This window comes from Sorex araneus, chromosome 2, assembly GCF_027595985.1.
Source record: "Sorex araneus isolate mSorAra2 chromosome 2, mSorAra2.pri, whole genome shotgun sequence".
Taxonomy (NCBI): domain Eukaryota; kingdom Metazoa; phylum Chordata; class Mammalia; order Eulipotyphla; family Soricidae; genus Sorex; species Sorex araneus.
Window position 1 is genome coordinate 263,897,799 of NC_073303.1, and position 25,189 is coordinate 263,922,987.

Genomic DNA, 25,189 nt, shown 5'->3' on the forward strand with positions numbered 1-25,189 from the left:
ACCCATGCAGGATGCTCGCCAGCTCACACATGGACAGGCACATAGTGATGATGAATCACCCAAGCCTTCTGGATATCAGCTGATGTACAAATGTTGCTATTAGCATTTCTAAAAGTCAGTGTGTGAAGTGTTGAGAGACCTGTAAGTATGGGATGGGTGTTTGACCAGATTATTTATAAGTGATGGGAAACTTTTATCTTGTTCAAGATTCTTATGTGAATGACCTTTCTGAAGTTGTTTAGTTTTTCACCTCTCAAACGGTATAATAGTATTTGTTGGTTTAAAAGTAGGAGCTTATCCTATGACAAGGTCCAGAAGACCAAAATCATGACATTTGGAAACTTAATTTATGTATTCAGATATAATAATTTATTTTTCGAATTAAGCAGGAAATAGCTCACATTCTTTTTTTTTTCTTTTTGGGTCACACCCGGTGATGCTCAGGGGTTACTCCTGGTGGTGCTCAGGGGACTATATAGGATGCTGGGAACTGAACCCAGGTCGGCCTAGTGCAAGGCAAATGCCCTACCCACTTTGCTAATTGTTCCAGCCCCATAGCTCACATTCTTAATTTGTAAGTTAAGCCATGGTTATTACCAGTCTTAGACTAACTGCAGGGTATAGAGAACAACTGTTCTACTCAGTACAGAGTACTGCTCACTATGCAGTACCATTAGTCATTGAAATAAATGCCCCTATGGTGCTGCCCTTAATTCTTGGGTAATCTGCTTCTCTCACCTTTTTGTGAAAAACTAAGGCTCGCCGAAGGGCGCGAGCACTCGTGGGCTCTCCGGGCGGCTCTATCTCACCGCCCGAGTTTGGTGCCCTGGAACCGCTGTGTGTGCTGTCGGTCGAGGGCAGGCGACGGAAGGAAGAAGCCCAAACTGGTTGCTCGATCAGTTTATTTCATTCTCTCTCTCTCTCTCTCTCTCTCTCTCTCTGCTTCTCTCCCGGCTCTGGATCTGTGGATATGACCCCCCAACCCACTCTTACAGCCTAGTTAAATCTCCCCAGCATGAGGGGGTTGGGGTGTACACATAGGTGTGGTCCCCATCAATAGAGTTGAGGTTCCTTTCCCTCAGGGGATGCTTCTCCTAGGACTTAATTCTCTTTCAGCAGGAGGATCCACCCAAGGGCGGAGTCCCATGAGTGTGTTTCTCTTCTCCTCAGCCTGCAAACATATAAGAATTCATAATATTAATCATTTTGTATGGACACAATAAGAGATGCATTAAAGCTTATAGAATTGCTCTCCTGGGGCCATCTCAATCTCAGACTACAGTGCTCAGGCCAGATCAATCTTTCCTATCCCTAGCAGGGTCCTAGTCTCATCATTACTTTTGGATCATGACAGTATTTGTGTATGATCAAGCTCTTAACTTATAGTTAAGAATTAGGCATTTTGGCCAGGCCCATCGCAATGCCAGGGTAGCACATAACTCACCGCTTGCCCTGGATCCGTCCTGTCCCTCTTCGGGACCCTGCTTTTGGGGTGCTAGGAACTGAGGGCAACTGAGGCTTAAGTGGAGAAAGCAGATGCCTGGGAGGGAATAATATTCGAGGCCAATTAAATCCCAAGTTACAAAAGCATAATATTGTCTTCTCGTGTCCATACAAAAAGGACATTGCTTTAAAGTAAATTATTCAAAAGGCACAAGAAGAGGAGAAAGGCAATATTAACATATAATATAAATTCAGTATCCTAGGAAGGTCTGACCTTACAAATTAGCAGAGTCAGATTAAGGGAAAGCCACGGATTAACTGTTTTGGGGAAGAGAGCATAGAGAAGTGATTATAGTTAAACAAAGGGATGGGAGAGATTCAGGAACACCTTGATGGGTGAGACTGGGGTAAGCCTAAACTCCGGGAAAAACCGGGACAAGCTACTCATGGCAAGGGGGGAGAGGACAAAGTAATGTCATCCTACATCTTTTGGCAAGGTTCCAATGTTATTATAATATTGGTTTAGATGGCTTTATTATCACCTTTATTGTTGCTATCACCTTATGATGTCACTGAACTAAGGGCACCTTACATAGGGGACTCCATTTTTCAGGTGGGACCCATTAACAAGTGCAGCCTGTAAACAAACTGTCCAACTCCCAGTCCCCCGCTCCACCCCCCATCCTGGTTGGCCCCAGTGGCAAGCCAATTGTTCTTCATGACTGTAAACCAGAGTAGTCACTAACTGGCTTATTTTGCTTCTGTAACTTGCTTTGCTGATCACAACGTCTGCAGCCCCTTACCCATGTATCTATTGTCAGACTAGGATGTGATTTTTGCCCCTGACTGGTCTGGGGCTGAATTCTTTGAGACTCGAGTCTGCATGAGGTTACTTGGCTTCTGAAATAGATTCCCATTTCGGTCTCTCCAAGTGGTGCTCATCTGTCTCGAGAATCTCCATTATAACTAACCAAATATCTGAATATTATTAACCTGATTTCATATTTGCTGAAGAGAACTCTGTATTAAAAAATGAATATGAAGCTATGGCGCTCTCTTGCTGCCTGTGCTCTCTCGCCGCCTGCGTTTGGCGGTCTCAGGCCGCTACTCCCACCCGGGACAGCTGATGGCAATGGGTGGGTGAAGGAGGAAACGAGGGTCAGGCTGGTTGGTGATCAGTTGCAGTGTATTCCAGTCTCATCTCCATTCTTCTCCCGATCCTCACCAATCCTCCTCGATTCTCCTTCTCCCGATTCTCCTGGATTCTCCTTCCTCTTCCCCACTCTTACAGCTTTAGTTATATCCCCAAATCATGAGGGGTTGGGGTAGCCATTACACATAGGTATGGGCATACAATCAACAGATGTTAAGTCCTTCCCTCAGGGGAGGCTTCTCCTAAGACAAATTCTCATCCAGCAAGATGACCTACCTAAGGACGAAATACAATCTAGGGGTGTGTTTCTCCTTTCTTAGTCCAACAGCCATTTAAACATTTATCTTAATTCTACTTCTTAATAGCATTAAGATAATAATAGTATTATATTAATAATTATATTAGTGTTAATATATAATATAGTATTATATTAATACTATATTAATAGCATTAACTGTCTTCCTTTGTCTATACAAAAAGGACAGTGCTCTAAAATAACAGAAGAGAAAAGCAATATTACACTTACAAATCCAAATCCAAATCCAGTGTCCTAGAAGGATCAGACATAAGTTAACAGTATGATTAGGGGATAAAGGTGATTGACCAGTTGGGGAAACAGAGCACAGAGGAGAGGTTACAGAGGAATGGGAGTGCTTCAGGAGCACTGTGATGGGTGTAACCCAGGAACCCTAAGCTCCCTGTGGCAAGGGAGAAAGCACATACCAATGGTATTCTGCATCCTCTATTCACTCATTAAAAACTGAAATGAAAAAAGGGACAATGGTGGAGGAAATGTCACTCTGGTGTTGGAATTGGTATTGGAACAACTCAAAAGCCCATAACGGTTGTACTAGGAACGCTTTTGTGTTTTGCAGAAACTCAACCTGCCCTCCTCCGAGGGGTCCCAGTGAAGACAGCCTGGTCAGGAGATTCTACATTTGAGATATATGTGTGTGTGTGTGTGTGTGTGTGTGTGTGTGTGTGTGTGTGTGTTTCCTAGAAACCAATATTCTGAGGTTAAAACTCTTAAAGACAAGTACATTCTGGTTAATTCCTAGTGTGTAGCAAACTTTCTTGCCAAGTGTTGTATGTGTTATAAGATCTTTAATTCTGAGCATCCTAAAGCCTTTTGGACATTTATAGAACTGACTGATGTGATGCTTTTCAAAGAGTACAGAGTACAGTTTTGTCATGCTAAATGAGACAATGATTAGCAACTTGTTTCCAAATGTTTGGGAGATCAAGCTGTAATAAGTTCAGCAAGATAAGGAAGTTAAACCTCTAAGATACAACATAAGATAAAGAACCTGTGTGTTCCCTGTGACCTGCAGCTCTTACCTGTGACTCTGGAAGCTTGTTCACGGGAGTGGGGGGTGGGGAGGCATGGCCCTCTGGGGCCGGTTGGGATGGAAGGCCTGGGAACTGTGGAGATGCTGTGGGGAGTCCTGATCCAAGCTCTCTTTATGCATCCATGATGCTGCTCCATTAAAACCTCATCATGGAGGTTTGACTCCTCACAAGATTATGGTGCACTTGGGAGATAGTGCCTCACCCCAGGTCTGCTCAGGCTGACTGCTGGTGTTTGTGTACACTTGAGGAAAATAGTTCAGGGTGGCTGCATGGCTGGAGACTGCAAGGTTGGAAAATAAGGTCAGATGGAGGATGTGGTTGGAAAAAAATGTGAAGAAACACTGGCTTAAAGCTCCCTCATTTCCCCTTGTTGGGATCAGACCAGGCACACAGGTTCCAGCTTGGCAGTAGGTGGTCAGGAGAGCCTACGTGGATGGAAGCTGGTAGGGAGTGAGACATACACTGAGCCATACTTGCCTGTGGCTTAACTCTCTGACCTTGTCTAGGGCTACTGGTTGGTGCTCTCCCCAGAGCCTGCTGTAGGTCTCCACCCAGGGTGCCTAGAAACCAGGAGTGACAAGAGACAAAATCTTTCCCTCATTCTCCCCTGTTAATCTCTCCTGAAACTTCAGAAGGTGGATTGTAGATACCATCTCAAACCAATGAGAAGGACACATCAAAAGTAGTAGGAATAGGGGCTGGAGCGATAGCACAGCGGGTAGAGCGTTTGCCTTGCACGCGGCCGACCCGGGTTCGAATCCCAGCATCCCATATGGTCCCCTGAGCACCGCCAGGGGTGATTCCTGAGTGTAGAACCAGGAGTAACCCCTGTGCATCGCCGGGTGTGACCCAAAAAGAAAAAGAAAAAAAAGTAGTAGGAATAATTTGTGTTGGTAGGGATGTAGTGAAAAAGGAAACTATAGAGGGCTATAGTTATATATCCAAAACACAGACTCAGCAAAACCAAAAACATGAGATCTAAGCTGCAGCTGATATAGGTGGATAGATTAGAGAAGGACCACCCCACTTCATGGCAATGAAATTTCTGGAAAGTAATAAAGCCACTAGTCTTTTTTTTTTTTTCTTTTTGGGTCACACCCAGCAATGCACAGGGGTTACTCCTACTGCACTCAGAAATTACCCCTGGCGGTACTCAGGGGACCATATGGGATGCTGGGAATCTAACCTGGGTCGGCTGCATGCAAGACACCCTACCCACTGCGCTATCACTATCGCTCCAACCCAAAGCCACTAGTCTTAAGGCTGACCCAAAACAAGACCTGTTCAGAATTTTTCCAGCAGTAGACCCTGAGGAGACTGAAAGAGCCTGATGGAAAATCCTTGAAAACCTTCAATTCCTTCATTTAATCTAATTAAGTCTGTAGCCCAGACCAGAAAAGGCTGGACCCACAATCCAAGGGAAGATTCAGCACGAAGAAAGGTCAAGAAAAGGAGTTTCCAACAACAACCCTAGCAACTGACTGATCTAGCTAGGGGTAGATTGGGGAAACTCTGTAAAAGCCACCTTGAACAAAGGAAGGGTGTGCATATGCTGCCTGAGCCCATGTGCTGCTAATGTCCACGTGGCCGAGCACATGTGGTATCCGCATCTCCCTTCTTGAGATGTGTACTTTCATCTAAAGCTGGGATGTGTGTAGGGGGGCTCACTTCACCTTTGGAGAAGGCCACAGTTTTTCTGGAGTGCATTGCTCTCTCTCACTTTCCCTTCCCTTTCCTAAAAACCTCCAAATAAAATTTGGTTTTATTTCACTGCTGGCCTTTTACTGAAATCTTTTCTGCAATGCAAGACAAGAACCTGATAACCCTGGGTAAGGCCTAGGACTGAGTCTCCTGCAAAGAGCAATTTCTTGCTCAAACCTGCGTCTGTGGCTCCCCAAGAGTGGTGTTGGGGATCAAATCCCATGTGGAGTAGACCAAGTGGAGTCTGGTGTGGCTTGAAGGCCAGCTTGTGGGCCTGGTGGGGCTCTGGCCCATGCTGCACAGGGGCTCATCACAGACTTTTATCAGTCCTAGCCTTCTCAGACTGCCTTGGGGTGGCAGAGGCAGATCAGGAGAAAGCAGTGACTATTTCTCTCCTCTTGGCCTCACATAAGACATCCCTGAGGGCCACCTACTTCACAACCACTAAACTTTGTAAAGTGCTTGTCAGGGTGACAGGCAGTGACGATATGGCGGGGTTTGGGTTGGGGAGGGAATATGGGAACACTGGTGGAGGGATTGGTGCTGAAATATGATATGTCAAAACTCAACTATAACAAGTTTATAAATCACAGTTTTATAATTAATTTTTTAAAGCACATTGAATACTGCTTAGCAGCAGCCAAAGATGGACTCATCTCCTTCAAAGGCTTATTTTATGAGATGCTTCCAGGTACTCTGCAGCTGCTGTCGGTTCCCGCCCTTCACCAGGAACAGTGTAGACTCTAACCCCTCTGTTTGCACTTAGTGGGGATGGGGAAACTGAAGTGAACTGAGTTTGGATTGGCTTCAGTTGCCACCGTTCTTCCCCTGACTCACTCCTGGGAGGGAAGAAGCAAGTAGAGCTGAAAGTCCCTCTGTGTCTGGACGCTCCGCAGAAGGCTTCAGAGGGCCCTTTTGACTTCTGTTGCTGACATGGAGCATGATCCATTCAAATCTGGTCGCATACTACAAGCCTGGAGCTGTGGTTCATGCCAGGTTACGTCCAGCCCATTTCCAGCATGACATATGAAAGTATGTAAGTACATACCTCAAGAGAGGAGATGTGGCAACACAGCCGCATATGTGAGTGCAGGAGTCTCACTCAGGTGCACGTGGCCGGGACAGGAACTCTTTCAGCGACGGGCTCAGAGCATAGGGATCTCAGCCACTTGCATGTGTCGTGACAATAAGGAAAGCCGGGACAGGAGCTCTTGGTACAGATGGGAGGCCCAGTGACAGGCTCAGAGGATAGGGATCTCGCCGACACGCACTGGCTGTGGCCGTGGCTGGAGACTGAGGGACGGGTACACAGGATAGAGGGCGATGCAGGGACATGACCTGGTTATGTCCCTGGTGAGAGGCCTGGACATCTTTGGAGGTACCCGGACCCATTTACTTCATTTGTACAATAAGCTCAGGGTTATTTTTGTCTCGGTACTCAGGAATCAAGCCTGGTGGTGCTTGGGGGGGCCATATAGGGTGTTGGAGATCAAACCTGGGTTGCCCATGTGCAAGGCAAACGCCCTGCCCGCTGTAATATCTCTCTGGCACCGTTTTTTCCAATCGAACGTTTTCTTTGGAGATAATGCTGCCTAGGGGGTGGCCTCGCTAGTGAGCCTCCTGGAGGTGTGGCCTCTCCTGTGCCCCTCCTGGGGTTGGGCTTCCCTTGTGGGCCCCGCCCCAGGGGTGTGACCTCTCCTGGGAGTGAGTGGCCTGGGGGCGTGGCCTCGCCTGTGCCCCTCCTGGGGTTGGGCTTCCCTTGTGGGCGCCCCCCAGGGGTGTGACCTCTCCTGGGAGTGAGTGGCCTGGGGGCGTGGCCTCGCCTGTGAGCCGCCTGGGGGTGTGGCCTCACTCCTATTTCCGGCTTCGTTCCCGGGAGGTCTCGCCCCTGAGAGGGCTTCTTTCCGCTCCAGCTTCTGGTCCGCTGTGCGCTGTTTCAGGGGAGGGAGTTCGTCTCTGCCGGTTGCGTGACTGCACGTTGCGATGGAGCACGCCATGACCGAAGGTCTGTCTTCGCCCAGACTCCTCGGTGTTGTTTGTTTCCGGCTGTTTTCTCTGTGAGGGTTGCAGACTCTGGTCAGCTCTAGCAGCGTCTTCCACTCAGGCTCTGTGCGGGCGCCGGCCTGCGAGCGTCTATCCGCCCGCCCACTCTCCCCTGCAGCGAAGCAACCTGAGGGCTTGTGACTTTTCCCTCACATCCCAGCCAGGGCTCAGAGTGGCCTTCTTTGGCCAGAGTCGGGTGTTTTGTTCTTGTTTTTCCGAATTTTCCTCGCTGAGACAAAGTAAACTTCCTTCACTGAGACAAAGTAAGTTTTCCTCACTGAAGCAAAGTAAATTTCCCTCACTGAGGTAAAGTAGTATTTTCCAAGATTTAGAGAGATGTGAGCGGGGAGGGAGGGAGAGGGCAGGAGTTGGTGCTCAGGAGAGAGCCTGGCTGCGCAAACAGCGTGCTTGTGTGCAGGCATCACATGGCTGTGTGGCACCGCAGGAAAGGTCCCCGCTGTGCATGGACGTGGATGCGACCCTATTTTGATAGGCTTGTGTGTGTGGAGATTGTGTTTGATACTCTGTCTGAGTTTGACTTTGGTTTGACTGTCTTCTAAGTGCTCTTTGGGGACATGGGGGCCGTGGCACGTGATGTTTGTTGACTGGGCGGGAGAGGTGGTGCTTGCTTCAGACAGCAGCCTGATGCTAGCAGGTCCTGTGGTACTTGAAGACCCGAGCTTGTACCTGTTTGACTGCTGGGTAGGGCTCTGAACTTCAGGGAGTGGATACAGATTTCACTGTGTCAGACATCTATGAACATCTATTCCCATTTCAGTACTGGCCAGTGATGCCTAGAGTGTTCACAGTTGCATTCAGTGCTGGGTACCGTCCCCCACTTTTTCTTTTTTAATAAAAAAGCTTTCAGGGGCTGGAGCAATAGCACAGAGGGGTAGGGCGTTTGCCTTGCACGCGGCCGACCCAGGTTCGATTCCTAGCATCCCATATGGTGTGACATACACATTACAAAGTTGTCCATGAGTGGATTTCAGTCATGAAATCCTTATGTTCCAACACCCGTCTCTTTACCAGTGTACGCTTCTCACCACCAGTGACCCCAGTTTCCCTTCCCAGAGCCAGGTACCCTTGTACGCGCCAGAAATGTGCTTTACCTCTTTTTGTGTTTTCCTGTCACTGTGTTCTATTTGAAGCTGTGGATGGGCTCCAGAAGATGAGGTCAGAGCGCCTGAGTTTTAGAGGTAGGACTCCTGCTTGCCTATTGTTCATTTTTAGCGTAATAACCAATGTTACTATGAGATCATTACTGCCCTTTCTTAGCATAAGTGTCTCAAGGGGGCAGTTCTAAAAGATCATGGAGTGTTGAAGGGAGCACTGAGGTCTAAGACTGCATTCATTTTGAGTATGTGTGAGCTAAGAATTCAGTTGCCCACGTGCAGTAAGTAGAAGGCATTACAATGAAGATAAGTGGTAAGGCCAAAAGCTTAGCATGTGTGATGCCCTGTGTGGTGGGCTAGGGGACTGTAACATTACAGGTTAGCTTCCCCCTGTCTGAGACAATGGCGAGTACTGACAAAGCATCCATTGTCTCGCACACCTGGAGAAGCAGTGTTGTGCGTCCTTGCTAACATCCTTGCTAACGCACATTTCCCTTTCCTCTCCTTGGACTCCTGCTGGGACCTCCATGCCCAGGGCCTACTTCCTAGATGGGTCAGTATTCTGTTCTTGTATCTGCTGTGCTGTCTTATTCGGGAACCTCATGCTGAGGCTGCCCAGACTGGATCAGCTCAGGAGCAGAAGTGGACTGAGACCAAGAGCCAAGCTCTCGCCCAGACCCTGCCCCCAGCCAGGTGGGGGCCATTACTCATGGACGTTTACTGCCAGGCAGAGCAGAGGCCCCTTTGTGGAGGCTGAGCTCTGGGAGTGCGTGTGAGCAGAGAGGCTAGGCTACCTCCCAGAGGAGTCTTGGCAGGTTGGGGCTATGTCAAGGACAGGGGTCTGTGAGGACTGGGAGCTGTTTCCTCTCAGGGTACCTGTGTATCTCTGTCTAAAACGCTGGGCCTCCGAGAGTCATTTTTTTGTGTCATTTTTTTTTGGGGGGGGGGCACACCCGACAATGCACAGGAATTACTCCTGGTGGTGCTCAGGGGACCATATGAGATGTTAGGAATCGAACCCGGGTCGGCTGAACCCGGGTCGGCTGCGTGCAAGGCAAACGCCCTACCTGCTGTGCTACATCTTAGTTACATCTTAGTTACAACCCTAGTATCTAAGATAATGATGGCACTCACAAAGCTCACACCAGGAAATCCCTGACTGTAAATCCCCCTTCATAACATGCTGTGGGGACATGCACAGAGACTGCCCTAGAGGCGACATCCCCATGGCCTGTAGACATAGAAAGTGTTTATCAGCACTGACTGTCAGGGAAATGTCAATTAGAAGGACAGTGGTGGATCCTCTCAGCCCAGTGAGGATGGCTGATATCAAGACTGGAAACAACCAGTGTGGGCTGGGATGTCCCCAATGAGGAAAGAGGTTTCAAGGTTGGTTTGGAATGTCAATGTTTGGTTCTAATCATGAAAAATGGTAAGGCGATTTCTCAAAAAAAAAAAAAGTGAAAACAAAGTTTCCACAATATGAATAGTTTTGTAACTTTGTGATTAATGGTGATTCAATAAATAACTTAATTAAAATAGTTTTTATATGACCAAGTGTTTTCGCCCAGATAACTACACCCAAACCTGAAAACATCAATTTGAGACGAAATATGTGAATATATGCTTGTTGTAATGCTTACATTAATGGCAGAGACATGAAAACTATCCTAATTCTTTATAACAGGCTACCTGCTTTGTTTCTAACTTGTGCATTGTTGTCTCATTTAATGTCTATGCAAAACACTAGTAAATTTCCATTAAAAAGTGAAAACAGAATTTTCATATAACCCAGTGATTCCACTTTTGGCAACATTGCCCAAATCTGAAAACATCAATTAGAGAAGATATAAGTAAATATAATTTCAGTGCAACATTTGATATACTGGCCAGGACATAAAAATAATCCTAATGCTTAATCACAGTTTCATGGATTAGTTGTGATGTGTATTCACAGTGTGTACTACGCAGTTGCAGGAAAACACAGTATCACAGATTGCTGCAACATGAATGGAATTGAAAAATACCAGATTAAATGAAGTCCAGGGAAGGGATGAATTCGGATAATCTCATTCACCTGTGGTACACAGAGAACATAGCGTCAGGATGGACAGGATCCAATGATAACGGCCCCTGCATCCAAGCCACACTCTGGGTTTCCCGAGAGGAGATGGCTGGGGATTCAGATCACTGGGAAGAAGAGGCTAAGCACAGGGGCAACAGCAGAGTGTCGGGGTCTGTGGGGATTTGGTGCTGGAAAAAGCGCAGGGACTTTTGGACCCACAACCATCAGGTCTCAGACTGTTTCCTCAGTTAAAATAACAAAAATGAGAGATGGAAAACTCTCATTTGTTTAAAAGTATTTTTTTAAAGAAGGAAAATAGGACACACAAAGAAATCTCAGACCCGAGCAATTTGCTGCAGAGATTGCTCGGGTCTTTGCAATAGGCCTTCTCCGCTGGGCCGCTCCAGACGGGGGCAGGTGCCGTCCCACCGCCTGCCCTCTAAGAGCCCCAGCGGTCGCCATTTTCTAGAAGCCGGCAAGAAGCACCAGCAACACGTGGCCACGATCCAGAGACACACACAGGAATCTCTGACACGAGCAACCTGTGGCCGCAAGTTCTTCAGACCCTAATTATTAAAATCTTAGAATTCCTAAAGCGGGGTATTCCCTTTTGTTCTCTCTCTCTCTCTAATTAGGTGTTGTGGTTTGCAATAAAGGTGTTGAGTGGCCATTGTGTTCATTCTCTAGTCTACATTAGGGACGCATCTCCCTTCTCCCACATGGCCTCCGACCACATTTTACTTGGTGTTTCCTTCTCTGAGTTGCCCTCTCCCCAGAATGTGAGGCCAGCCTCCAAGCCATGGAGTCAACCTCCTGGTACTTATTTCTACTATTCTTGGGTAATACCCTGCCACAGTGGCAGGGTGGGGTGGGGGGAGATGGGATTGTGGAGGGTAGGAGGGATGCTGGGTTTACTGGTGGTGGATAATGGGCACTGGTGAAGGGATGGGTTCTCGAACTTTGTATGAGGGAAACATGAGCACAAAAATGTATAAATCTGTAACTGTACCCTCACAGTGATTCACTAATTAAAAATAAATTTAAATAAAAAAAGAATTCCTAAAGCAGGAGTGATCCTATGACATATATCCATAACAAGCATCACAAAACACATTGTCTAGCAATTGCATTTTCGGCTGATATAAGAACAGGTAGGGCTGGTCTCAAAATATTGAAGGTAACTAAAGTAGAGAATGGAAACCTGCAAATTGTCTGACACACAAGCAGGGGGAGATATGGAAGGAGGGGGGATAAGCGGAATTTGGTGGTGGGTAATGTACACTGGTGAAAGGATGGGTGTTGGATAACCGTATGATCGAAGTGCAAACATAAAATTTTTGTTACTGTATCTAACGTTGAATTAATAAAAAATAAAAATTTAAAAATAAAATAATATAAAATAAAATAACTGTTCTTTCAAAAAAAATAAGAAAAATCAAACACCTTACATAACAACACATGAGTCTCCAGCAGGCAATGAGACAGAGAATAAACAATTTTGAACTAGAAGAGAGTATAATGACTAAAACTTATGTATGTGGATAATGTAATATTCATTATATATTTAAACAGAAGAGGAAAAAGTGAGCCCTTAAAGCCCCTCTCCCCCTGCTTCCAGTGCCAGTAGCAGAGCGCCCCCTGGTGATCATATGCACCCCTACGGCTCCCCTGTCTCCCTCAGCAGGTTTGTGTCTGGGCTCACAGGGACTTGCCCTCAATGTGCCTCTTGCACAATAATACACGGCTGTGTCCTCAGTTACTGAAGTTGCTCAGTTTTAGGTGAACTTGGTTCTTGGAGGTGTCCTTGGAGATGCTGACTTGTAACTGAAGACTTAGGTTATAGTTTGTTCCCTCACCAGTATATATAACACCAATCCAATCTAGCCCCTTTCCAGGGACCTGGCGGACCCAGTGCACACGATTGCTGGTTAGAGAGAATCCAGAGCCTGAGCAGATGAGGGACAGCGTCTGTGAGGGCGTCACCAGGCTTGGTCCCTACTCCTGCAGCTGTACTGGGACAGGACACCTGGGGACAGACCCACAGTGAGTCATGGGCTCAGAGACCCCATGCCCACCTTGGAGCCTCTGTCCAGGTGATACTCACATCCGGGAGCTGCCACCAGAAAGAGGAGGAACCAGCGCTGATGCACGTTTCTGCCCACGAGGTCCATGATCTCAGACACCGTGTCAGGGGGAGAGGGAGCTCGAGTTGGGGTGAGTGTGAACGTGGTTTTAACCCTGGGTCCCAAGTGCAGATTTGCATGGGGGAGCCTCTGTAGAGAAAGGAGGGGACCCGGGGAGGCTGGTGTGTGGGTTCCCCTGGGAGGAGGTGCTGACTGTGGCTCAGAGCACTCAGGCCTGTCCCTGGGGCCCTGTCAGAGCTGGGCCTCTTTCTCCAGCACAGGAAACTGTGCTGAGGAGCTCTCAGGAAACAGCAATTGCTGAGGGGGAAAAGGCAGCTGGGGGGAGAGTCCCCGTGTCTCAGGTCCCTGATGAACAACTCCCCCACCCCCAGGGCTTCTACCCCATAGACAGGTCCCTGCCCCTCTGTGTCCCTGTGTAGTGGCTCCTGTTCTCCCACTGTGAATGCAAATGCTGGGATCTAACACACAGTGTCATTGTCCCAGTGAAATTTGCACAGGGCAGGACCAATCCAAGATTATTCAAAATTCTCAGTATTTGTTCACTCACTTACCTTGTGAGTGAAACTCTGAAATTTAAAGATAGTCATAAGGGTGGACCTTTTCATTGTCACTGATGGTGCTGAACCAGACATTTGGGCAAGTATTAAAGGAACCCTCTGGCAATGAATTCTTGGGACATAATTCAAAAGCGCTTAAAACCCACCTGAGGCCTGATAAGACTTAGATAAGCACCAGCAGAAACCCTACAGAGAGAAGTCCCAGAGTGCACTCAAGCCAGGCAGAGTATCAAAGGATGACCATGGAAGTCTCAGCCTCCCCTTTTGGACAATGACCAGCAATGGTCTCATCCCTGGGTGAAAGTTCCACACGCGGCAAGTAGGGAGATGTGGATATAGACTGCATGGCACAGGGAAGAGAGCGGGCATGGTGCCAGCCCTTTCTGCCTGCACACAAGCCGCCCATGTCTCCCCTCCTGAGACATGACCCTCAACTCTCTGCCTCTCCAGAAGCCCGATTCTCTCATGCTTGTGACACTCTCTTTCTCTCTAACTCTGACTCTGACTCTTTGTGTCTCTGTCTCCCTCTTTTTAATCTCTATCTCTCTGTCTCTCTATTTCTCTCTTTTTCTCTATCTCTATCTCTGTCTCTGTCTCTCTATTTTATCTCTATCTGTCTTTTATCTCTATCTCTGTCTCTCTGTTACTCTCTCTCTTCTGTCTCTCCCTCCCCTTCCTCATTTTGCTAAATTAAAGCCATCTTAATTCATTGCTTTTCTCCTACTGAAATTCTTCATTGTGAGAAAGACACGCACCCATAGAGCTCGGGGAAGGTCTAGGAGTGTTTTCCCTTCCTGCGAAGAAAAATTCTCTCCCAGGTCACAGAGGTGGACAAGAATGCGGTGAATCTTCCTCCCGGCTGAGATGCTGTCTTACTCTTCCTCCACTTCACAGTTGTGACTGGGGGACCCTCCAGCAACTCATTATTGGGACAAGGAAGATGCTTCTGCCTCTGTGCCGTGGTTCCTGCTGTGGTTGTCCTGGTCAAGGCACTTAATTCTGCTCAATTTTGCAGACAGCTCAGAGTCCAGCCAGTTGCCTTGAACCTCAGGCCCCTCTTCATGGGGTGATTGCTGAGGGATCCCGACCCTGCAGGAACTCAGGGCAGAGCTATTGGAGGGTCCTCAGCTCTCAGTCTATTAGCTCATGATCTGGACTCAATGCACAGACTCACACGGTACAGGGTCCTTTACCTGCTCTCTGGGTCACCAGCACTGATTTTTCACTTCAGTGAACAGATTTCCACAGCTCTGAGGAGGGACTTGCTCGGTTTCTATCCTGTCCGTCAGAGAGACCAGATGCATGTGGGGGAAGTCAGCATGCAGAGGGGGTGTGTGAGTGACCAGCCCCCCGCCCCTGACTGTGTGTCTCTATGGACACCATGGAGTGGCCCCCTGTACCACGAGTTGTGGGTTGTTGAAGGCTCCTGGCTCAGCAGCCGTGGGTGGCCTTCCTGGCCCTGAGTCCCTGTTTGCAGGGCATGTGGGTGAGCAGGGGTGAGGCCTCCCCAGTCCATGTGAGACTCACACATCTTAAGGTCCATGGGGGCAGACACCAGAGAGGGACATTACAGACGAATTGAGACTCAGCAGGGAGAGTGAGCAGGAGTCCAGTCCCTGGGCCTCAGGGTCAGCACAGAGTGGGGGAGAATTTAGGTGAGGGCAGAGTTCGTGTGTGGTGGGTTCCACCTCACCTGAGGGACAGGTCACAGGAGGGAACAGTGTGGTGGGAAACAGCCCCGGGCAGCAGGAATCGGGGAGCTGACCGGCCCTGTGCGTCCTGAGTCCTGTCTGCAGCAGGGCTGGCATGTGGACAGCAGTGGTAAATGTGGGTCCACTCAAATTTGGGTTCATGAGCTGTTGCACTTGTTGCCATCAGGGTGTCAGGGCACAGGGCGCCCCCCCACACCCCCCCCCACTCCCTGCCCAGTAAGTTCTTTCCAGTGCAGTAGTCGCCAGTTCACTGGAGGGGGTTGCAGAGGGAAAAGCACTCGCGGAGCACGGAGGGAGCTGCTGTATCTTGAGTGAGTGCCCAGAGAAGGGGAGAAACCGACTGGCACCAAGCCAGCTTCTCAGCGAGGGTCTAGCTCTGGGCAGAGCACGTATCCCCGTGACGAGGGTTACAGGACATTAGCAGACGAATCTGCAGCCAGGTGGTACCTTCAAAGCAAGTCACATGCTTCTGGGCAGGTGACAGCTGCCTTCCGGAAAGGGGCCAAGCTGCTCCCCAGCGCTGTGGCCGTCCTCCCTGGTCTGTGTCACCGTGCTGAGTCCTGAGAGGCCGTCTGGCTCCTGTGCTCCGAAGGGCGGTGGAAGCTGTGCCTTACCCTGCAGGGGGAAGGTCGCAGTCTGGAACCACAGCCTTTTCCCACAGCACCTCGCGGTTTCCAAGTGAGCCCCGGGGCAGGGTGAGCACATGCTTTGCACACTAGAGGCCTGGACTGGATCCGAGCACCACGTGGCCCAGACCCCTTGGTCCAGCTGGCTGTGGGCCCCCAAGTCAAAAAGCCTTCAAAGTTCACAAAGCTGTGTTAACCCTGAAACAATGCAGTCCTCAAAGCACAGTGCTCAGACTTGATGTTACTTGACGGGGCTGGGGAGAGAGTGCAGCAAGTGGGTACAATCTCCAGCTTCCGATATGGTTCTGGAGTACCACCAGCAGTGGTCACTGAGCAAGAAGCCAGGAGTAACTCCCGAGCATTGCACAGTATGGCTCTAAAACAAGAATATGTTTCTTCAAAAAAAAAAAACGTTAGAAAAACGTGGCTGGAGAGAGTCTAGAAGGAAGGGAACTTCCCTCACCTTGCATGCCTCTCACCCCAGGCTGATCCCTGGCACCCCAGATGGCCCCTCCAGCACCGCCAGAAGTGACTCATGAGTGCCACTGAGTGTGGCCCAGTGACAGCAGAAAATATGTCAGTGCTAATGTGAACTATCGTCTGAGCCACCAGCACGGTTCCGTCTTCCAGCTGGGGGATCTTGTACAAAATTCAATCTGCGAGTCACCCACGAAGGGAAGAGCTGTGAACGGGGTCGTCTTGTCATGTGCCACTTGGGGTTGAGACACTCTGCAGCCACATCAGTCAAGGCCCCACGGAAGGGTCCCACATCAGTCAAGGCCCCACGGAAGGGTCATGGTGGGGGCGGCACAGGACACATCTTCCAGCACAACGACCTGCGGGAGCCCCTTTGCTTCCCAAAGCCCCCGTTACCCACAGGGGTTCCGGCAGCTGCAGGGAGAATGGTGCCAGCCTCCTCCTCCAGGGCTCTCCTGAGGCACCCGACCGTACCTTTGCCCACGTATCACAGGACAGGAGCAGCAGTCAGGTGCTCAGGTGTCATCTGGGGAAGGTGATGAGGGACACCTCAAGTCACCGCAAGGAGTCCACTTTGGGGCCCCACCTGAGCCCACCACCTGCAGTGTGCCCCTCCCCCGTACTTTCTCCAGTGTGCGCCTCCCTTGTACTTTCTACTGTGTGTGCCCCTCCCCCGTACTTTCTACAGTGTGCCCGCCCACCCCCCACCATTTTCTTTGTGCATGTGGGTCTTTCCATGGTTCTGTTCCTTCGTCTCAGCTCCCTGGCCTGTTGGCCTCTGTCCCTCCCTTGTCCCGGGCTGTCCACTGCTCAGAGCACATTCCCTGGAATGATCCCAGTCCCACTGAGCCTCCCTTCAGCTTGTTTCTAATTTCCAGTTAACTGTTAATTAACAGTATCAATAATATTATTAATACAGTAATACAATAATATAACAATGTAATACAATAATTATTTTATACATCATACACAATATATACATGGCATGCATATATATATATACATATATACATTCTATACATGTACAATGTACGTTGTATGTCATATACAGTAATGCAACAATATAAGATTACAGAATTTTTTTTTTCCTTTTTGGGTCACACCCAGTGATGCTCAGGGGTTACTCCTGGCTCTGCACTCAGGAATCACCCCTGATGGTGCTTGGGGGAGCCATATGAAATGCCAGGGATTAGAACTCAGGTCAGCTATGTGCAAGGCAAATGCCATACCTGCTGTACTCTGGCCCCAAATACAGAATTATTAATGCAATAATATTGTTATTCACAGTATGATAACAATATTAATAACCACATTAACTGCAGTTTCCTGGGCTCAGGGAGGAGAGGAACACAGGTTTAGAGTAAGAGTGAGGGTATTGACAGTGACCCCTGGGGATCTGAGCACGACCACCCTCAGCAGCCCCCACCCACAGGTGTGTCACTGGTCCCCAGGCTCCCACACTGTCCCCTGTAGGATAACATAGCCTCTGGTAGTTTAGGTTTGTTGGGTTACTCCCATCACAGTGCTCCCATTCCTCTGTGTTTATTTGTAGCTTCTTTCTTAGTGTTCTGTTGACTTGTAAACATTGTTTTTCTCTTCTCCTTGAGCCCTTTGCATAGTTTATTCAGAGCAATGTCCTTTTGTCTGGACACAGGAAGACTGTAGCAAATGCTATGCTTTTGTAACCTTATGTCATTTGACTCTACATGATATTTTCCTCCTGGGCATCTGTTCTCTCCACCTAAGCCTCAGCTGCCCTTATTTCCTAGCGCCCCCAAAAGCAGGGTCCCGACGAGGACCCAGGGCAAGCGGTGAGTTTTGTGCTACCCTGGCATCGAGATGGGCCTAGCCAAAGCGCCTAATGCTTGACTATAAGTTAAGACCTTGGTCATGGACAAATGCTGTCATGATCCAAACAGTGATAACTAGATTTGGACCCTGCTAGGGTGAGGAATGATTCATCTGGCCTGAGTGCTGTAGTTGAGTCTGTGGCAAGATGTTGCCAGGAGAGCTGCCTTGCCAGCCTCAATGTATCTCTTGCTATGTCCATACAAAAATGACTAGTATTAAGATGTTAATGAGTGTTTGGACTAAGGAAAGGAGAAAAACCCCTTAAGAGGTATTTTGCCTACTGGCAGTCAGGAGGGGCTTTGGAATGCCCCTAGGTTGTGTTCCCTTTGCTTCCTTATGTTGACTTTGCTGCCTGGCTGTGTGTAGCCTAGGGGCTAGGGGAAGAGAGACCACGAGAGGGGGCTGCGGTAGATCCAGAGAGAGGACGGAGCTAGGAGTGCTGGAGAAGAGAAAGATGGAAGAGTGAATAAACGGTAACTAATCAGCAGCCAGCTTGGTCCTCATTCTTCCTTCGCCTGTCCTTGGCCAGCGGCCGCCCCGATCCAGCCCATACACAGCAGTTCCTGGGCACCGAACACGGGCGGTGAGACAGAGCCGCCCGGAGAGCCCGCGAGTGCACACGCCCTTCGGCGTGCATAGTTTTTTACAGTCCCCGTGTCCTCCCTGGAGACCCAGACCTTGGACCGGTTTGGTCCTGTGGGGACGCTGTTGGGGCAGCAGGGGCTCCTTTCTGCTCTGTGGGCCCAGGACCTATTCATGGCATTCGCACACCATGCCTCGACTTTCAACACCTGGTGTGAGAACGCCGAGGAGGGCCTGAGCAAGCCTGAGCACTGCCTCTCCCTGAATGAGATCCGGCAGCTGCAGAAGGACCGAGAGGCTCTCCTGGCCTCCCTGGCAGGGGCCCAGGCTGCCTCCAACCACCTACTGGAGCTGGACCAGCAGATCAAGGCCCTGGGGCAGCCTTCCAGCCCCTACACTTGGTTAACTGTGGAGGTACTGGACAGGACCTGGAAACACCTGCTTGGTGTCATCAAGGTAACTTGAAGCCCTCGTGTGGCCTCATTCCTGGGCTCCAGCTGGAGTGCTTTGAGAAAGGAGTGGACGTCACATGACATTATACTGGGACAGCCGTCAATGGACCAAAACCAAGGGAAATGGGGCCTGTGTTTGCTCGAAGGTACGGGCAGGCTTGTGGACACTGGACCAGGACAGGGCAAGTCAACCCAAAGCGGCTCTCGGCAAGCACGAGAAACTCTTGAGCCTGTTCCTTTGTTCACAGTCTGCATGATCCCTGCCCCCTGCACCGATCTTTTTAAAAAACCCTTCATGTGCTTTTTGGTGGGCTTATCATTAACATATTTTTCTGTGATATTCTTGATCGTGGCCAGTAAGGGGAAAAGGTGACCCCAGGAGCTGGTCACGTCATGTTAAATGAGTTTCCTATGTTTGGTTTGGTCTTGTAGGAACAGGAGCTGCAAAAGGAAGAGGCCAGACAGGGGAAGAACTTTGAGATGTGCCAGGAGTTCGAGCAGAATGCTAGTGCGTTCCTTCAGTGGGTCTGGGAGACCAGGTGGGCCAAACCCTCACACTCCCTGTCCCTGCACCAGTGTCCCATCAGCAGAGGGTCTAACACACCTGTGCCAGCAGGTACGGATTCTCAGGCCTGGCTAGTTCTGTGCTAGGAAAGGGCTGCTCTTTGTGCCCACATCTGCCCACAGACAAGCCCGACCCCCCGCCCATCCACGCCTTGCTGTGTTCATTTCTTCCTGACGCCTGTCATCAAGGCCTAAAGAGTGCCAGGCTTATGGGTCAAACACTTTGCTCTGCACAAAGAATTCTGTATCTTGGGCTGGGAAAAAATGGCTCAAATAACAGGCAGCACTTGCTTTGCATGATGAAATCCCAGGTCTCATGCCCAGTGCCATGTAGTCATTCAGCACAAAGCCGAGAGTAGCCCTCAAAGCGCTGCTGGGTGTGGCCCCGGGTGTTGGAATATAGCTCTAAATATTTTAGGCCTGACTTTGGTTTGTCCTTTCTCCCTTGCTATAAAGACTTTAGCTTTATCTGGTAATAATCTTTAAACAATTCTAGACTACATTGGTATGTCCTGCTCCCCTTGCCTCTAGGAGCTTAGGTATATCAGTCACGCCCATCAAGGTGCTCCGAGTCACTCCTATTCCTTTGTTTATCCGTAATCACTTCTATGTTCCCTTCCCCAACTAGTCATTCAGCTCTTCCCCTAATCAAACTCTGTTAATTTGTAAGGTCAGACCTTGCTCGGACAGTGAACTTGTAAGTTAATATTGTCTTTCTCCTCTCTTATGTCTTTTGAATAGTTTACTTTAAAACAATGTCCTTTTTGTATGGACAAAGAAAGACAGTTGTTAATATACTTTGGTAACATGGGATTTAATTGGCTTCAAATATTATTCACTCCCGGGCATCTGCTTTCTCGACTTAAGCCTCAGCTGCCCTTACTACCTAGCACCCCCATAAAGCAGGGTCCCGATGAGGGACGGGACGGACCCAGGGCAAGCAGCGAGTTATGTGCTACCCTGGCATCAACATGGGCCTGGCCAAAGCGCCTAATGCTTAACTATATGTTAACTATATGTTAAGAGCTTGGTCATGGACATGTCATGTCATGATCCAAAAGTAACGACAAGACTAGGGCCCTGCTAGGGATAGGAAAGACTAATCTGGCCTGAGCACTGTAGTCTGAGATTCAGGTGACCCCAGGAGAGCAATTCTATAAGCTTAATGCATCTCTTGCTATGTCCATACAAAATGATTAATATTATGAATACTTATATGTTAGTTGCACAAGGAGAGGAGAAACACACCCATGGGATTCCGCTCTTGGGCAGGGGTCCTGCTGAAAGAGATTCTGTCCTAGTAGAAGCATCCCCTAAGGGATAGAACTTTACCCCCTATTGATTGTAACCACACCTATGTGTAAGCCCTGGCCCCTGGTGGGGGGGGGGATTTAAGGTGGCTGTATGAGGGGGTTCGGGGAAGAAGCAGAGAGAGACACGGGAGTGTATAGAGAGGAGGTTGGAATAAACTGCGATTGAGACCAACCAGCCTGACCCTCATTCCTTCCTTTGCCTGCCTCATCATCGCCATCAACCTCCCCGGGGTGGGGAAGTGGCTGGAGACTACCGAACGTGGGAGGCGGGAGAGACAGTGCCGCTGCCCTGTGCTAGGTGCAGTGAGGCGCCCCCTCGTCGTCCCCTTTCTTTTTTCTTTTTTGTGTTTTCACACACCCGGGCACACAAAGCCAAGCAAATCTGTGTACAAGAGTCTCCATCCAGAGCAGCTCTGACTGCCTGTGACTGAGTGTCACCAAGTGTGCTCGGGCTCAGGAGATGTGTTTCCCTGCAAATGGGAGAAAAACCTGGCGTGAACACCCAGTAAGAAGGTGTCATTCACTGGGACTGACGGGAACCAAGGAGATAGTCTGTGGCTGTTGCTTTAATTAAATGCAAAATATTCTACATGTCAGATGTCATGGGCTTGTCCCAGACAAGGGTATGCCATAGAGATCCTGCGAGACAGACCAGGGGAGCACAGCTTAGAGGTACTGCTAGCCTGGATGCCTGTGCCTCAAACCCCGTCCCTGATGTATTTGTCCCAGAGCATGGGCTGAGGGCCACTGAGCTTCTCAGGGGACCCTGGGCAGAGCAAGGTGTTTACTGACAGAGCATCCACGTGTCTTGTGTCTCGTACACCTGGACAAGCAGTGTTGTGCGTCCTTGCTAACTCACATTTCCCTTTTCTCTCCTCGGACTCCTGCTTTGACCACCATGCCCACAGCCTACTTCCTGGACGGTCAGTATTCTGCTCTTGTGTCTGCTGTGCTGTCTTATCCGGGAACCTTATGCTGAGCCCACGTAGACTGGATCAGCTCAGGAGCAAAATTGGGCTGAGACCATGAGCCAAGCTCTCACCCAGACCCTGCCCCCCGCCAGGTGGGGGACCCTGCTAGTGGAATCTCAGTTGGAAGGCAATGAAGGGAGTGGTGTGTATTCTAGAGATGAGGAGATTATACAAGGAATTCAGGTAAGGGCTGGAGAGATAGCACAGCGGGGAGGGCATTTGCTTTGCATGCGGCCAACCCGGGTTCAATTCCCAGCATCCCATATGGCATATGGTCCCCTGAGCATGGCCAGGAGTAATTCCTGAGTTCAGAGCCAGGAGTAACCCCTGTGCATTGCCAGGTGTGACCCAAAAAGCAAAAAAAAAAAAGAAAAAAGAATTCCATAAGCCACTTCAGTGCTCCTGATGTAGGCAGGTAGATAAGGAAAGGCCCTTTGCAATGAAATAGATTAACAAAGTCTCTGGGAAGGAGAATCCTGAGACTGACCCACCTTGTGGATACAGAAAACAGACCTGATAAGAACTTCAGCAGACCCTGAGGAGGTTGGACCCCTCCCCACGAAGTTCCTCAAATTCTTTCGACCTCTCCCTTAATCTGATTAAAATGTGATCTTGCCTAAAGAAGACCATCACAACTCCCAACCTCCCTGGTAACCTCCTTAGCAACGGACTTTTACCTGGGAAGAAGCCCCAGGTGGGGGCAGGTTGAAGAGACCCTATAAAAGACACCGTGAACAAAGGAAGCATGCGCATATGCTGCCTGAGCCCATGTGCTGCTTGTGCCCACGTGGCCGAGCACATGTGGTGCCCAAGCACAGGTGTCGCCCGCATCTCCCCCCTTGAGATGTGTACTTTCATGCTTTCGTGTCCAGTGCTAGGATATGTGTAGAACTCTCTCCACCCTTGGAGAAGCCCGCATTCTCTCTTGAGCGCGTTATTCTTACTATTCTCTCTCCCACTTATCCCTTCCTCCTGATGTAGGCAGGTAGATAGGGAAAGGCCCTTAACAATGAAACTTAGATTAATAAAGTCTCTGGAAAGGAGAATCCTGAGACTGACCCACCTTGTGTGTACAGAAAACAGTCCTGATAAGACCTTCAGCAGACCCTGAGGAGGTTGGACCCCTCCCCACGAAGTTCCTTGAATTCTATTTGACCTTTCCCTTAATCTGATTAAAATGTGATCCAGCCTAGGGGCTGGAGCAATAGCACAGCGGGTAGGGCGTTTGCCTTGCACGCGGCCGACCCGGGTTCGATTCCCAGCATCCCATATGGTCCCCTGAGCACCGCTAGGAGTCATTCCTGAGTGCAGAGCCAGGAGTAACCCCTGTGCATCGCCAGGTGTGACCCAAAAAGCAAAAAAAAAAAAAAAAATGTGATCCAGCCTAAAGAAGACCCAACCTCCCTGGTAACCTCCTTAGCAACGGACTTTTACCTGGGAAGAAGCCCAAGGTGGGGGCAGGTTGAAGAGACCCTATAAAAGACACTGTGAACAAAGGAAGCCCGCGCATATGCTGCCTGAGCCATGTGCTGCTTGTGCCCACCATGCCGATCACATTTGGTGCCCGAGCACAGGTGTCGCCCGCATCTCCCCCCTTGAGATGTGTACTTTCATGCTTTCGTGCCCAGTGCTAGGATGTGTGTAGAGCTCTCTCGATCCTCGGAGGAGCCCGAGTTCTCTCTTGAGCGCGTTACTCCTGCTGTTTTTTTCTTTTCCACTTATCCCTTCCTCCTTCCCTAAAACCCTCTAAAATAAAATCTGTTACTTCACTGCTTGTCTACTCCTGAAATTCTTTTCTGTGAGTGAAGACAAGAACCCAGTAACTCTGGGTCCCGGGTGGTAGAGGTGGTTGGAGAGAAAGTGACCGTCTTTCTCCTCCCCGCCGACATCACTTGGCGAGCCAGCCAGGAGTGCAGTGAAGAAATCCACGAGGAAGGAGGCAATCTGTGGAAAATCTGCTGTGGAGGTATGCTCCCTTGGAAATCTCTAGGGGGGGATGAGGGAGGAATGTGATAACCTCTGTGTGAATGTGTGTGCATGAGCACCCTGGTAGGTCCTCCTATCGGGCGTGATTTTGTGGCTCCACGACCTGGCACTCTTAAAGTCCCTCTAAGTCACGGAGCTCGAGTGGGCTGCCTGCGATTCCACGGAGAACATACGGTCAAGGGTGGCACTGGCATAGCTGCCGGTTGCAAGTCACAATGCTGAACCACTACGGCTAAGTTCTCCACTGGCCAGGCAAGCATCTGAATGGTCTCTGCAAAGATGCACCCCTCCTTTGTCTGTCTCGCATCACCGTTCACTATGGGAGGGATGGGAGGAAAGCCCACTAGTGAGAAGATTCTGGGAAACTGAGGCAAATCAATGTCCAAGTAGAACACCCTTTCCCCATCCAGGCTCAGTATAATCAGAGGATCAGCTAGAGGTCAATTGTAATGCTAATGAAGGCAGCCAGCATGTTTAGCTCTAGGCAAAGTAAGGCTGAAGAAAAAAGAGGTAGAAGCAGGGAAGATGTAGCAAGCTAAGAAAGGCAGAACTTTCAAGGAGCAGGGTTTCTTTAGACCACTGTTGCGTGAACGTTCGTGCAGTCGGAGGCGCTGAGATAGGAATGCGGAAGAAATGCATTGATTGGAGGACTAAGGCTCGCTCTGGCTCTTAGCAAAGGCAGAGGGCCTCGTGGACCTCCTTTTATTGATCATGGTACCTCCAAAGGGCGCAATACAGTGCCGTCACCAAAGGCATCAAAAGATGTTACAGGAAGAACATTGAGGCAACATTATTCTCTTGTATCTATAGGCCAGTAATCTAGGCCTCGGGAAAGAAGATACAAAACCCAAACCGAAACCTTCCTTGGGCTGAAAGCACTCAGATTTACATCCCAAAGACCAGGCTGGGCTGCCACAGGAAATCTACACGTCAATTACAAGCTAGGCAGCACCTGAAATCTGCATCCCAAAGACTAAGCTAGGCCAGAGCCTGGAATCTACAATGTCAAGTCAGGCCTGGTTAGCACCTAAGATCTGCCTAAGTCAAAACTGCCTCTGAAATTATTTCCAGAAGGCAGCCGAAA

At 49.3% G+C, this 25,189-nt stretch overlaps 1 long non-coding RNA gene across 1 annotated transcript; it reads left to right on the top strand.

Moving 5' to 3' along the window:
• The first annotated feature begins 7,076 nt into the window (after window positions 1-7,076).
• LOC129402156 (uncharacterized) lies at window positions 7,077-23,856 on the top strand. Its single transcript, XR_008628570.1, has 3 exons — window positions 7,077-7,953; window positions 19,704-19,810; window positions 22,057-23,856. It is a non-coding gene; the product is annotated as an uncharacterized LOC129402156 (long non-coding RNA).
• The last annotated feature ends 1,333 nt before the right edge of the window (window positions 23,857-25,189 follow it).